Here is a 13611-nt window from a genome sequence, read left to right as displayed (position 1 = left end):
GCAACACGGCTTTAATTGTGTTGGTGCCTTCGTACGATCTAACAGATGCCATTGTTGAATCTAATTTAAACAAACAATTAATTAGTTATTTCACCTTATTATTATACACTAATTTATATTACTTAGATATTTTAATTTACTTTTATATGTAAACTTTAATTGACGTAATTTCCTAAATACGATATTTACACCTTGGAGTACAAAAACAAACTGAACTATGTTTCCACGTAAGATCAAATTTGTATATTTTCCAACCACTATTATGGCCAAAAGCTCACTTACACAGGTTCGCACAGTAGAACTGCTTCATGTAGAATAATCAATTAACAATTTTGAGCTTCTTATATACACGCAGATATGGATTATTCCCAAAATTTTATGCGAACTTTTCTGACAATAACCAACTTATAATTTACCAAGTAATTTCTTCGAAGATACTGTTTAATTTTATCAGCTAACAACACTTTCCGATAACTAATTGCACCCCGTAGTATAAATCAGGAATGTCTTCACAATTTCAATAATTCTTCACTACTGACTGACCGCTCAATTTTGCCTGTCTTATATACACGAAGTTTTCCGAACATTAACGAAATTTTCCGAACATTAACGAATTTTTCCGAAGATTGCCGAAAAATACCAATCCTATATTAACACTGTTTATTGAAAATATAATTAAATGTTTAGCGACAGATCCTGATAACTATAACTTCGTAAGTTTTTCACTTTACAGAACCAGCAAATCCACTCAAAGTTTCCAAGAACACTAAATGACAAAATCCTGTAATATTTATCTAACTGTTTTGCAATTGCAACCCACAACGTACAAACAGGAACGTCTTCACTGCACCAGTCCTTCTTCTTCTATAGTGAACCGCCGCGGCTTGCTGAGCCGTATTTATACTTTCGGAAATGTAATCTCGTACCCAAATGCATTTAGTTTGTAATCTCGTACCCAGATACACTTACTTTAAAGTCTCGTACCCAATCGTGCTCAGTTTGTAATCTCGTACCCAAATACACTTACTTTAAAGTCTCGTACCCAAATATTTTCGTTTGTAATCTCGTACCCAGACGACATAAAATATTTTCTAAAGTAATAATGTTATTTTACAAACATGTATTATTTAAAGTTATGTGACGTTCTCGAAGTTTCCCGAACTTAACCGAATGTTTCCGAATATTTAATTTTACGGGCAATAATATTTTCATATTTGAAAAAATGAACATATCTGATGTGAACATTCCAATGAATAAAAATCATTTCAAAATAACATTGGCAATAAAAAAATCCAAGTAGTAATAAACAGAAACACAAATTAATAAAAATAACATAGTAAACAAAACACATCAAATAAGAAATAATTTAGCAAAAATCAATTAAGAAACAAGGTTAGAAAAAAGGTTTAGAATAGTTTATGACCCAAAGCATCAGAACTTTATCAGACAAACAATATAGCAGAGATTTAAAGAATATACTGAATTAATCCACATAGGTTAGGAAACCCATATTTAATTAAACCAATTATTAAACAAACAACAGCATAGAAACAGCAGATTTTAAAGATAATGCAGTTCTATTCAAAATAGCATTCAAATAATTAATTGTTACAAATTATAGTTAAGAAAAATTACGTATGGTTAAAATGAAAGTTCGATTACTTACAAATCATAGTTAAACACCAATCAACAGAGAAAATTTATTAAATAGGATTAGCAAAAATTAAAATAATTAAATCATATTAGGAAAAGCATCATTATTTAAAAGATCAATTACTAAATTTAAAATACGTATAGTTAGAGAAAGCATATTAAATTAACAAACAAAATAAGAACAAATAAAATAATTAATATGATAACTGTTCTACAGTATTCAATGAAATGCATCAACAAAGAAAACTAATATATTTAATAAATATTTTGTGACTTTCTATTATTCAATTTGTAAATTTTGATTTATTGTAACTATTTTTTATAATGCACTACTAATGAAAGTTTGTTAATTGTAATATTCAATTCTTCAAAATTATGTTATTTTTTTTGTGTGTGATTAATCTTCTTATATACTCTTTATATTATAGTTTCATTAGATTAAAATATTGTTTTTATTAATTCATTTATGTAAGTAACAATTATTTTTATTTCTATTTATTAACAAGTTTTAAAGTTTAAAAAAAATGTATATGAACACTTACCGCCGCTGGAAAGACAGGAAATCCTTATCTAAATATTCTTAGATGTCAAATAAAATATGAGAAGTGATAAATTCACACTTGAGGATGAAACACTTGAATGCTGTAATAACAAAGAAAGACAATATTACTTTACATGAAATTATATTTCAGTATAAAAAATTTGAAAATGTATATTACTAAACTGTAGAAATTAATTTGTAAAAATTTAACTATGTTGCATGCTACAAAAATTTTTAAGTGGTGTTAACAAACTGCATGCTAAAAAATTTTAAGTGGTGTTAACAAAACTGCATGCTAAAAAACTTTCATGTGAACAAAAAAATAAATTCAAAAATATGTATGCAAGAAAAAATGTATTAGTTGTTAACAAAAAAAATGTATGTTGTAAATGGAAACATGTTATAAACTTTATGTTGTGCAAACAAATGCACGCTCTCAAAGAAATAAGTAATGCAAAATAATTCTTTCAAAGTAATCTGCATGTTACAAAATAATGCACGCCATGACAAATGAAATAATGCAAAATAATTCTTTCAAAGTAATCTGCATGCTACACAAGCTCAAAGCAGCTACTCGGTGATTATTTTATTCGTTCGTGTTATTTAAAATAACACTCGTTTTTAAAATTAGAAAGTCGTAAGAGCAGCTACGCTGTGAACTTAGAAAAAAATTTCTTAAGCATAAACTATTAAATATTGTCAATGATACTTACTTTACTTCTGTGAACTTTAATACTTTGGAATTCTGAATTCAGCTGCAACTTTTACTCCAATTAACTGCCTGCCCTGAAACAATGAAACATTACTAAGTAACACTTGTAATTTATTTTCCTAATCATTTTTTATGATTCACTTCTTATTTTTTATTGGATCGTATGCTAAAGCATACTCCTAAGAACACTTACAGTGTGATTATTTTATTCGTTCGTGTTATTTTATTTTATTGGTTCATTTGCGTGGCAAATTCAACTTTTTTTTATTGGTTCGATTTCTATGAAATCTCAGAACACTTGTAGTGTGAACCTACAAATAATTTCGAAAATACTAAGCTCGTTTTTAAAAATAGAAAGTCGTAAGAGCAGCTACGCTGCGATTATTTATTTTCTCGTTTGCTGTGCAAACTCTTTGTTAACTTTAATTTGATTGCTTTTTATTTTTATTGGTTCGTATCTTATTTTTATAATCTCCTTTCTTAGAGAAAGTCGTAAGAGCAGCTATGCTGCGAAATATTAAAAAGCTCGTAATAAATTACTCGAACACTTACAGTGTGAACTTACAAAAAATTTTATTTTACTATTTCAATAATATTCTTGCACCAACATAATTGGTCTATTTAAGTACAAAGGAATAAAAAATACCTTTGGTAGCAGAAAATATCTTGCTCCTTTGGTACTTTGGTTGGTACTTCTCGATACTTTTAGTAGTACACCAGTAATAATGGTATTGCCACAAAAGGGTAACCTAAAATATAACATAACATGTGTTAAAGCATATGTTGTAGTATAAAACCTTATACCTCACTATATATCTATATCTATCTATATCTATAACTATATCTATCTATAATTATATAGCTATATTTACATTAGAGATATATCTATATATAGCTATATATATAACTATATTTATATATATCTATTTCTATAAGTATATCTATCGATATATATTTATATTTACATTAGAGATATATCTATATCTATCTATATCTATATGTATCTATAACTATATCTATATCTATCTATATCTATAACTATATCTTTAACTATATCTATAACTACCCATAACTATATCTATATTTACAATACCGATATATCTATACCTATAACTATATATCTATATTTACAATAGAGATATATCTATAACTATATCTATCTATAACTATATATTTATATTTACATTAGAGATATATCTATATCTAATATGTTAGTATAATATATGGTATGCCTAATATAAGATATAAGAACATGATATTGAGTGTATCTAAAGATATATATTTCTGAAATATGTATAAATCATTTGGTTCTGTTAGAATTAAAATTTCAAATATCAGTACTATAAGATACTAGGAAGAGGTGAATTTTGTTCAAGAAAAGGTATACAAGAAATGTCAATGGCGTTTTGATAAGTTATGAGAAACTTAAAGGAAACATTTATAAAAAACGTCTACGAAAACAGAGTACAAAAAAAACAATACAAAGAAAAAACAAAGGCAAGCATAAGAAGAAAACATGCATAATGACAAAACAACAAATTTGGATTATACACAAACAGAAAGCTTCTGCTATATACAGAAAGATAAAAGACATATGATAGCTAATGTCAAATAGTTTGGGTTAGATTAAAGAAGATATAATAGAATACCAGTAGTAGTGCTAATAATACTAAATAGCAGTAGAAGCCAAGCAAGAAAAAATACTAAACACAATAGAATAGTACTCAAGCAGGTTAAGAAATTCTACTAGTAGTGCTAGCACCAAATAGCAGAAAAAACCAAGCAAGGAAAATACTAAACACAATAGAATACCAAGCAACCAATTTTAAAAAATATATAATGCTAGCACAATAAGGAACCCATACACCACTCTTAAAATCATCTACAAAGAGGAGCACAATTGGAAATTCTAAGAGACATCTAATAATAGAATTGGTAACAGACATATAATAGCAAACAGGGAGACAGAAAACTTTCAAATAGCTTAAGCTTAGTTCAGGATAGGGACATAAACTTGAGTATGCAATACTTAAAAGCATCATACTGGTTTAGCATTAAGAACTAGCGAACTAATTAGTTAGCAAGTAAAAGCAAGACATGAGTTTAAGTTTAGAGTTTAGGAAACATTTAAAGCTTAGTTGTTGTTTTGTATGGCTGCAAAACACTGTCACTTACTCTGAGGGAAAAACATAAACTAAAAAGTATTTGAAAACAAGATCCTAAGACGAATATTCAGTCCTCGGGAATGGGGAATGGCGGAACTACATAATTTATACAGTTTTTACCCAACATTGTTAGGATCATCAAGTCTAGGAGGGCAAATCATGTATCTAAAATGAAAAAATGCTTTCAAACTCTTGACTGGAAGACCATTCGGCAAAACAACCATTAGGAAGACCTAGGCACAGCTGGGAGGGATGGGTCTCGCAGAGATTGGAATACAAAGTAAAAAAAATGATGCAAGAATAAAAGTCAGTGGAGAGCTTCTGTGAACCTCCGGGTTCCATAGACCATAGAGTTAGTTAAAGCTTGGTTGCGGACAAGATCTTAAAGTTTAAAATAATTCAAAACAAATTATTCAGATCATGGCCGTATTGGTCTTTATTGTAAGTCATTGGCAATTGACGAATGAGGCAAAGCACAAATACAATAAATTAAATTTAGTTCAGTACAATAACAGCAGGAATAAAAGTAGCGGCAGCAAAGTAAAAGAAAAAATCATGTAGTACAACAACAAAAAGAAAATATTTATCAATCCATACCATGAAACAAAGGACAGATATATTACATAACAAGTAAAGGTGAGTGGGCAAAATGAAGAATATGTTAGCTAAACCATAGTAGGGAAAACCAAAGAAAGAGCGGATCAGGATGTAATTTATGTAAAATTGGAAGCCCATCAAAATTAGGGTAGCACACAATAAGTTGGAATAGCATAGGTTACATAAAAAGACGTCAGACTCAAGCAAGAGAAGATACTAATCTGTAAGAGATGGCTTGTTAATGGTACTTTACTTAATTTACCTACTTCATCATATTATTCTATAAAAAAAGAGATAGACATACCTAAAAAGAGAAATATTCAATAGACATAAACCAAGGAAAGAAACGGGGAATTTAGAAGCCAATCAACAAAGGAGTAAAATAGAAATAGGTACAAATAGTACAAAAGGTGAAATAGAAATCTAATAGCATTCTGCATAGAGCAAATAGGTAAAAATAGTTAGAGAGAAACACAAAGAAAAGAAACTTTGATTAGAAAAAAAGGGCATACAGGCAAAGAAAGAAAAAAAGGGCATACAGGCAAAGAAAGAAAAAAAGAGGTATACATGGAAAAGTTTACATGGTAGTAAAAGAAAGAAGGTTAGATTACAAGCGGAACAAAAAGTAGCAGCAAAGCAACAAGTAGTAATCGATATTCGATAGTTCACATGCAACCAATAGTAGTAGTAATAGTAGTAGTAGTAGTAGCGGAAGTAGCGATAGTAGCAGTAGTAATAGTAGTAGTAGCGGAGGTAGCGATAATAGTAGTAGTAGTAGTAGCAGCGGTAGTACTAATAGAGTATTAGTAGCAGTATTAATTGTGGCAGTGATAATACTACTACTAGTAGTAGTAGTAGTGGTAGAATACTAATAGCAGTAGCGGCTAACAGTGGTAATACTAGTAGTCGATAGTATTAGTAGTGGTGGTAATACTAGTAGTCGATAGTATTAGTAGTGGTAGTGCTGATAGAGTATTAGCAGCAGTAATGATACCAGTACTAGTAGTCGGTAGTAGTAATAGTAGTAGTAGCGGGAGTAGCAATAGTAGTAATACTAGTACTAGGGGGTAGTACTGGTAGAATACTAGTGGCACTAGCGGCGGGGACAGTGGTAATACTAGTAGTCGGTAGTAGCGATAGTAGTAGTAGTAGTAGTGGTAGTGGGAGTAGCAATAGTTGTAGTAATAATACGAGTTCATGTAGTTTCAACGATCATGTGTTTTTACATATATAAAGTATCTGTACTTCAAAACTTAGTTACTTAAGAACCCAAGGTAAATACATATGTAACGGCCTCAACTAATACAGATTTACTTTAAATTAGATACTTTCTGTTACATATACATTAAGTTTCCATATACGTAGACTCTCATTGGGTAAGCATTTATCTAATGTAGGGTCCCAGGGTAACCATTCTACATTGAACTAAATTAGTGACTATTTATAAGAAAAATGGGATGCCTAAATTTAATAATTATTATTGTTAGCATGAAAATGAGTCTTTACAATGTATCAGCTATATTTTGTGACAATGTCAATAACTTTGCCCTATCTGCAAATATAAGTTGGACAAATAATGAATCGGTTTTTTCTTAGTTTCGCATGTCTCAGTGTCTTGAACAATAGTATTCACATTGAATTGAAACAAATGTTTCTGCTTCTATTATTCATATTGACTACTCTTCATACTTTCACGAATATTAACAGCGTACAGTTTTTCCTCCTCTGATTATATTGAAATCTTCTAATTAATGCATATCCTACTTATAGTTAAAATTGCGTCCATTTAACTCTAATGTATGCCATACTCAATAGTAAAATTGTGGGGCGCTGCTATGAATTCTTGGCTCCCTGTAGCGTTCTCATGACAAAAAACAAGTGTTTTGTATAAATCGTAGTGAACAATCATCGTAATCGTGGGTTTCCTTCCACTTTTTATATACTTTTTCAACAACTTTCTTTGTAAAGCAAATCAATATAAAAATCATTTCTCATAAGGGACCGCAATGGTTCAGTAAGCCGGTGGGTGTAGCCGAACGGTCTGAGGCGTTAGGCTGATAATTGTGAGGTAAAGCCAATTGGGGGTTCGTGTCCCTCTGTAGTAACAAGGGTGGAATTTTAACTGTCCTCAATGTTTCTGTGTTCGTGTCCCTGTCGTGCCTAGTAATTTGAAAAGTGGTTAAAGTAGGAAATAAGTCAGGAAGTTTAAAAGTGGTAGAGCATTCACCTACGGTGTCTGGGGTCCCGGGTTCACACCAAATATTTCAACATTTTCATGACAAACATTGTTTGGATTTATTTTTTTTATATAAATTGTGGTGGACAAACATCGTGTCCATGGGTTTCCTCCCACTTCCTATATACTTTTAAGAGTTTATTTTAGCTCCCATATTTAGTTCAAACACCTTATTTTTAACAACGAGTTTGCACAGCAAACGATTTATTTTGCAAGTTCGAAAATACAATTTGCTCCGACTAATTTATTAGGAGAATATAAAAATAAGAAACGAACCAAAAAAATAATCACCGTCTCCTTTAGCCTAACCGGCATAACCGTGGGACTCAAAACTTTCATTTCATTTTTTCATTTTCTCATAATCACCATAAACTGAAAGATACTGATTCTTTAACAAGTACATACAAAATTCCCTCTGCCCCAATCTTAGTGTCCATGTCCGGTCATAACAATTTTAAATCTTATATAAATTGCGGTGGCACCCCACCCCCGCCTTTGGCGTACATTTGAAAGAAAATTGGTGAGTATTTTTCGAGAGTCATAATTGTGGGACGCTAAACTAAAATATGACATCTTATTATAATAGTAAACTTCAAAGAATAAATTGAAATATGGTAGTATCGCTGGCTGTATGCAACTCAGCGGTACATAAGTGCTTATCTAGACTACATAACATTTCAGGCACTTTTCTATTAAATATGTTTGGTATCGTTCCCTAAAGTATATGTATTTCTTCCCTATATAGTTAAACCTGCTGTACGCTAAGCATTTTAAATGTCAAAATATACAAGTTACGACATGTCCTCAAATAAGTCATTATCCAAGGTAGCCTAGAAAATCTAAAATTTTCAATTCCAATTCTATATGAGTATTGTCCTAAAGATCTCACTAATCAACCTTACAAGTATTGAGGAGTGCTATAACATTTCTCGACGGCATCAAATATTTTAAGGAAGCTAAAGAATCTATTTGTTAATTGTCATTTAAAAATTTTGTCCATCTAAACATTTTCTCATTTGTATTATCAAACGGAAATAGATATAAAACAAGTCGGGTACGCTAATATTCAAATATTACTGTAAACAAGGCTGCGAAAAACACAATTTATGTATACTGTTCAACTTATTTACACAAATACGGAGCTAATAGCTAATTTGATAATTCTAATATAAAATTATGTTTCCAATAATATTGAAACTCGATCAGGTACAAATCAAATTTAGTTTTGGGAAATACTAGTTTCAATAAACTCAAATAGTACGCTACAAGCAAAATTCAAAAGTACTATAGCTCGTTGTATCTAAAATTGTGTCTACGGACCCTGTAATCATCATTATTTCTTAATAAAATGTAATCTACAAACTAAAATACATTGTAATTAATCTAAATAGCAAATCAATACAGCTATTCCTTTTATATAGTCTTACTATTAATCAATTGTCCTAATACCAAAATATTTCCTATATTTCTTTAATTGTGGGGAAATCAGTGATAGAGTGCTTACTTCAAAGGCAAGTTAGGGCATTATATCAATGTCCATAGATTTTTTCGAGGTTCTATCTATTTTAATGGATCAAAATAACCACCATTTCCTTCATAACTTAGCAACTATAATTGCAAAAAGTCGGAATTATTCCTCAAATCATTATAACTGCAAGTTTTTCCTCAAATGACTTAAAACAATATAATGCAGTAAACAAAGTGAGAGAATTCTTTAAATTTGTTCTCCAAAACTTTAAAACCCATGTGTTCCGTCCGTTTTTAAAAATACTAACAGTCTTTAGAATCTCAAACCAAACAAAGCGGCGCTACTAATTCAATAATATATGCCTCATATAATTACACCGTTGGAGGTTCATGTCTCAAATAGCCATAACTTTGAAACTTATGTTTCGCCACCCATTAAAACTAATAACTTAGTTCATACACTCTATCCAATGTCCTTAAGTGTCAATATTAACTGTATTACGCTATTTCATCAGTTATAAATCTATTCGCTTTGCTTCACTCTAAATTTTCTATATCTAATAAATTAAATCTGCTATTTCGTTCTACGCAATTTCTACTTTCATTTAAGCTCCTCCCCATAAAATTTAATTTTATATGCGTCCAAAAGAAATAGCATCTGTAAAGTATTAAAGTTTTCTCGGAGTATCATATACGGTTTTAGCACGGTGGAGGTCCCCCATGTTACTTCCTGTGGTTCAGGAATATAATAAAATATAGGTCCGTGTCTCCTATAGCCTAGCTGATAAAGCTTGTTCCTTACTAATCAATTACCGTACACGTCCTAGTTGTGGGAGACCCACCAATGGGGAAGCAATGCTAAGCTATGTCTCATATAGCCACAGTTCTAAATGAACTCTATGTATTATCTTGGACTTTAAACGTAATTTTACTCAATAACCGTAAAATTGAAAAAGTACATTTTCGATGAGCCATAATCCTAAAGATCTAAGTGGAAAATAAAATTCAAATACAAGGCTAATATAAAAAATAACAATACGGTCAATAAGCGTAGACTCCACTCATTATGGAGCGTAAAGCATCTAAATGTTAATGGAAATTATTCTACAATTTCATCTCATGATTTGTCCCCCAGCTGGACACTCTTTATTTTTACTGCTACCAACTCGGTGAATACTCACAAAATTTTATAATTCAAACCCTTTAAACTTAATTATTCTGTCACGCAGCAATTCCTGTAACATTGGCAATGCCCCATTTCATATAAAGTCAATACTTTATACAAAGTTATAATAAAAATACTATCGGTATGTGAAATCAACAATAAAAAGTTTAGTATTCGATGACTATAAGGAAATATCCTAAATGTAATTCACTAAACTTGACATCACAATTTAATGGGCATATTACAAATAAGGAAAACAAACGTAATGATGATAAAAGGGACTGAAAAACAACCAAATAAGTTAATGTTCTTGCAATTAATCCTTTTTTCGCAAAACGAAGGATTCTCTCTCTTTATATATAATCTCAAATTGATTCCTAGTTAGAAAACCTTAAACATCAATGTGATAAATACGCATTTCACACTACTAAACTCCAATAAATCACTTCAACAAATAACGTTTCCTACAGCTTTGATTCTAATTCTGTACTGCATAATAATGAAATAGAAAAAACAAAGTTTGAAATCGAGCTCAAGATGCGCAAAATTCCAACTCAATAATAATAATAATAATAATAATAATAATAATAATAATAATAATAATAATAATAATAATAATAATAATAATAATAGAGCTTCTTTACTGCTAAACTTTTTAGCGTATGTGCCTTCGGCAATTAATTCTTTTATTCCTACAAAGCAGTATTCAACTCTGCTTTCCATTGTTTATTAGTTTGTTCGTTTCATTTAAAAAAAAAAAAAAATCGGTGCTAAACAGGTCTATAAACTCAAGTACAATCAACATAGTGAAACAAATCTCTTTCAATAAAACAAAGTTTAAAACGAAATATCAATTTCATGAATCAATCAATCTTTGCAATATTTAATTCTATATTTTCTATGTATAAAATTATCTAAAGTTTTCTTACCTTAATTCTGCATAAGCGCTGAAACAATCTTCAATGTCAATACACCTATCTGCAGAAATCAAACACCAAACTAGTACACCAATAAATTCTAATACGACCACACAATAAATCTTCTCTATACCAAGCGCAGTACTACCCAAATAATAAAACGGCTATGGTCGGTCATGTATTTATAAAGTCCTTCAATTCCATCAAAGCATAAGTTCATTTACCTGCCCTCCCTTCTCCTATCTATGATTAGTTACAAAATATCTTTCAGCTTTCTACCGGTATGCTTATTTAAAAAAAAAAAGATAAAATCTGATTTCCTCATGCATTTTCATCAGATATAATAAATGAGGGGTCAGTCTCCTGCCTTGTCCTAGTTTTTGGGTTAAGCAAACAGTTAACCAATTTATTTATTTTATTTCTAGCCAGCATGTTATTCCAAAATAAGATTGCACTTAAAAGAGAAAATTGTGGAAACCGTTTACTGATTACATGGCAATAACCTCTGTAAATAATGACCCCAATATACATAGCACTTTCTTTCCTTAACTAGCATTCCATCAAAGTAACCTTTAGTGGCCCTTCCTTTCAAATCGTCTATTAGTACACAATTAGAGGCGCCTTACAGACATAAATATCTTCACATAAGTAAATCTTAAAATATCTAAAGAGTCGCCATAAAGTGGTTCTTTAGATAATATCACTCATTGGGCCATCACTGCAGATAATATCATCTATAGGAGAAAGTCCCATAGAGGTTCAAAAAATAGCACTAGAAATCAAAGCATGTTTTTATTACAACAGCTGTCGTTGTTAATCAGATATTGTCTACATTTATAACTCATTAACCGTCCTCATTTCAAAATACTTTATAGTTCTTGTGTACATCAAAATAGACACAAGCATCAAAAATAATATTTCAACAAGCTGTATTTCATTTAGAGGTAAATGACATTTTAAAAATAAATATGTTCCATATGCTTTCAAGATTGAGTTCCAAATTTCCAGTAACAACGAATATTCCGCTACAATCACACCAAAAACCCATCGCTAAGGGTTCATTTCAAACAGGTCATATATGCTATCAAGTTCTCCAAGTCATTGTAATACAAAATTCTGCCACATGATGTCAGCACCTCCTTATACGCAAAGAGAAATCTATCTTCGAAAGTATTAACACATAAAAAGATGCATAGCTGGTTTGTCTTTAATTTTCTTTCCGCAAAGAAAACTAAAAGTTACTATAATATATGAAAATGTTATTATAACAATAAATAATTCTAAGTTGTTCGGAAAAATCAAGTTCATTCTACAAATAATTAAAAATTAAAAAAAAAACTCCGGAATCATAAGACCACGATCTGTGCAGTTCATGTGTCATCAAAGTGCTACGTCAAAAAACCATTAGCGGCCACGGCTACCAAACGGCATATATACAAAGCGGGCGGGGCTAAAACTCGCGACGGTAATGGCGCCAGCAAAAAACTAACGTTCAATACAACGCGGCAGTCGGTAATATACAAAGTGAACGGGCGGGGAAAGTATAAAGGAAACTTGCACTACGGTCAAACAGTACGGGCGCCAACGGAACCATCTTACACGCGTCATAAGGTAAATAAAAAACAAACAGTGCTTCAAAGCACTGTTAAAAAATGAACAGGGCTTTCTGCGGACTGATAAAAAAATGAACAGGGCTTTCTGCGGACTGATAAAAAATGAACAGGGCTTTCTGTGGACTAATAAAAAATGAATAGGGGTTTCTAATGCCTAATAAAAAAATGAATAGGGGTTTTTGTAGAGTAATAAAAAATAAATTGTGTTTGTTTAATGGAAAATCAGGTGAATTATGGGTAATATTGCGTCATTATCGATCCACAAACAGGTAAAAAGTCCCTCTAACCATATAAAAAACTATCGTAAGCCCATCTTGACTCGTTACCCAGTGGCTAAAAAGTGAGACCCTCAAAATTTAATTAAATTATATCTTACAATGTTGCGTAATTTACACTATAAATATACAAAATATAGGGAATTTCAACCCTTTAGGGCATAATTTGGCAACACCGCGGCACTAAAAAAGCCCGTAATACAGCGTAATATCAGTTTAATTAAACGTCCGCCATCTTGTTTTCGTGACGGAAGGACATATCTCTACTGA

General features: G+C 30.8%; 1 long non-coding RNA gene across 1 annotated transcript; it reads right to left on the bottom strand.

Annotated features, from left to right (window-relative positions):
- Positions 1-2206: 2206 nt before the first annotated feature.
- On the bottom strand, positions 2207-11595 carry LOC145691815 (uncharacterized). Its single transcript, XR_014132558.1, has 4 exons — positions 11466-11595; positions 3553-3655; positions 2908-2980; positions 2207-2295 (listed from the first exon to the last, which is right to left on the bottom strand). It is a non-coding gene; the product is annotated as an uncharacterized LOC145691815 (long non-coding RNA).
- Between the last annotated feature and the right edge of the window lie 2016 nt (positions 11596-13611).

The sequence above is a fragment of the Thermobia domestica genome, chromosome 8 (genome assembly GCF_964235325.1).
Source record: "Thermobia domestica chromosome 8, izTheDome1.hap1.1, whole genome shotgun sequence".
Lineage (NCBI taxonomy): Eukaryota > Metazoa > Arthropoda > Insecta > Zygentoma > Lepismatidae > Thermobia > Thermobia domestica.
Note: the sequence above shows the minus strand (reverse complement) of the source record. Positions and strands in the feature narration are given on the sequence as shown.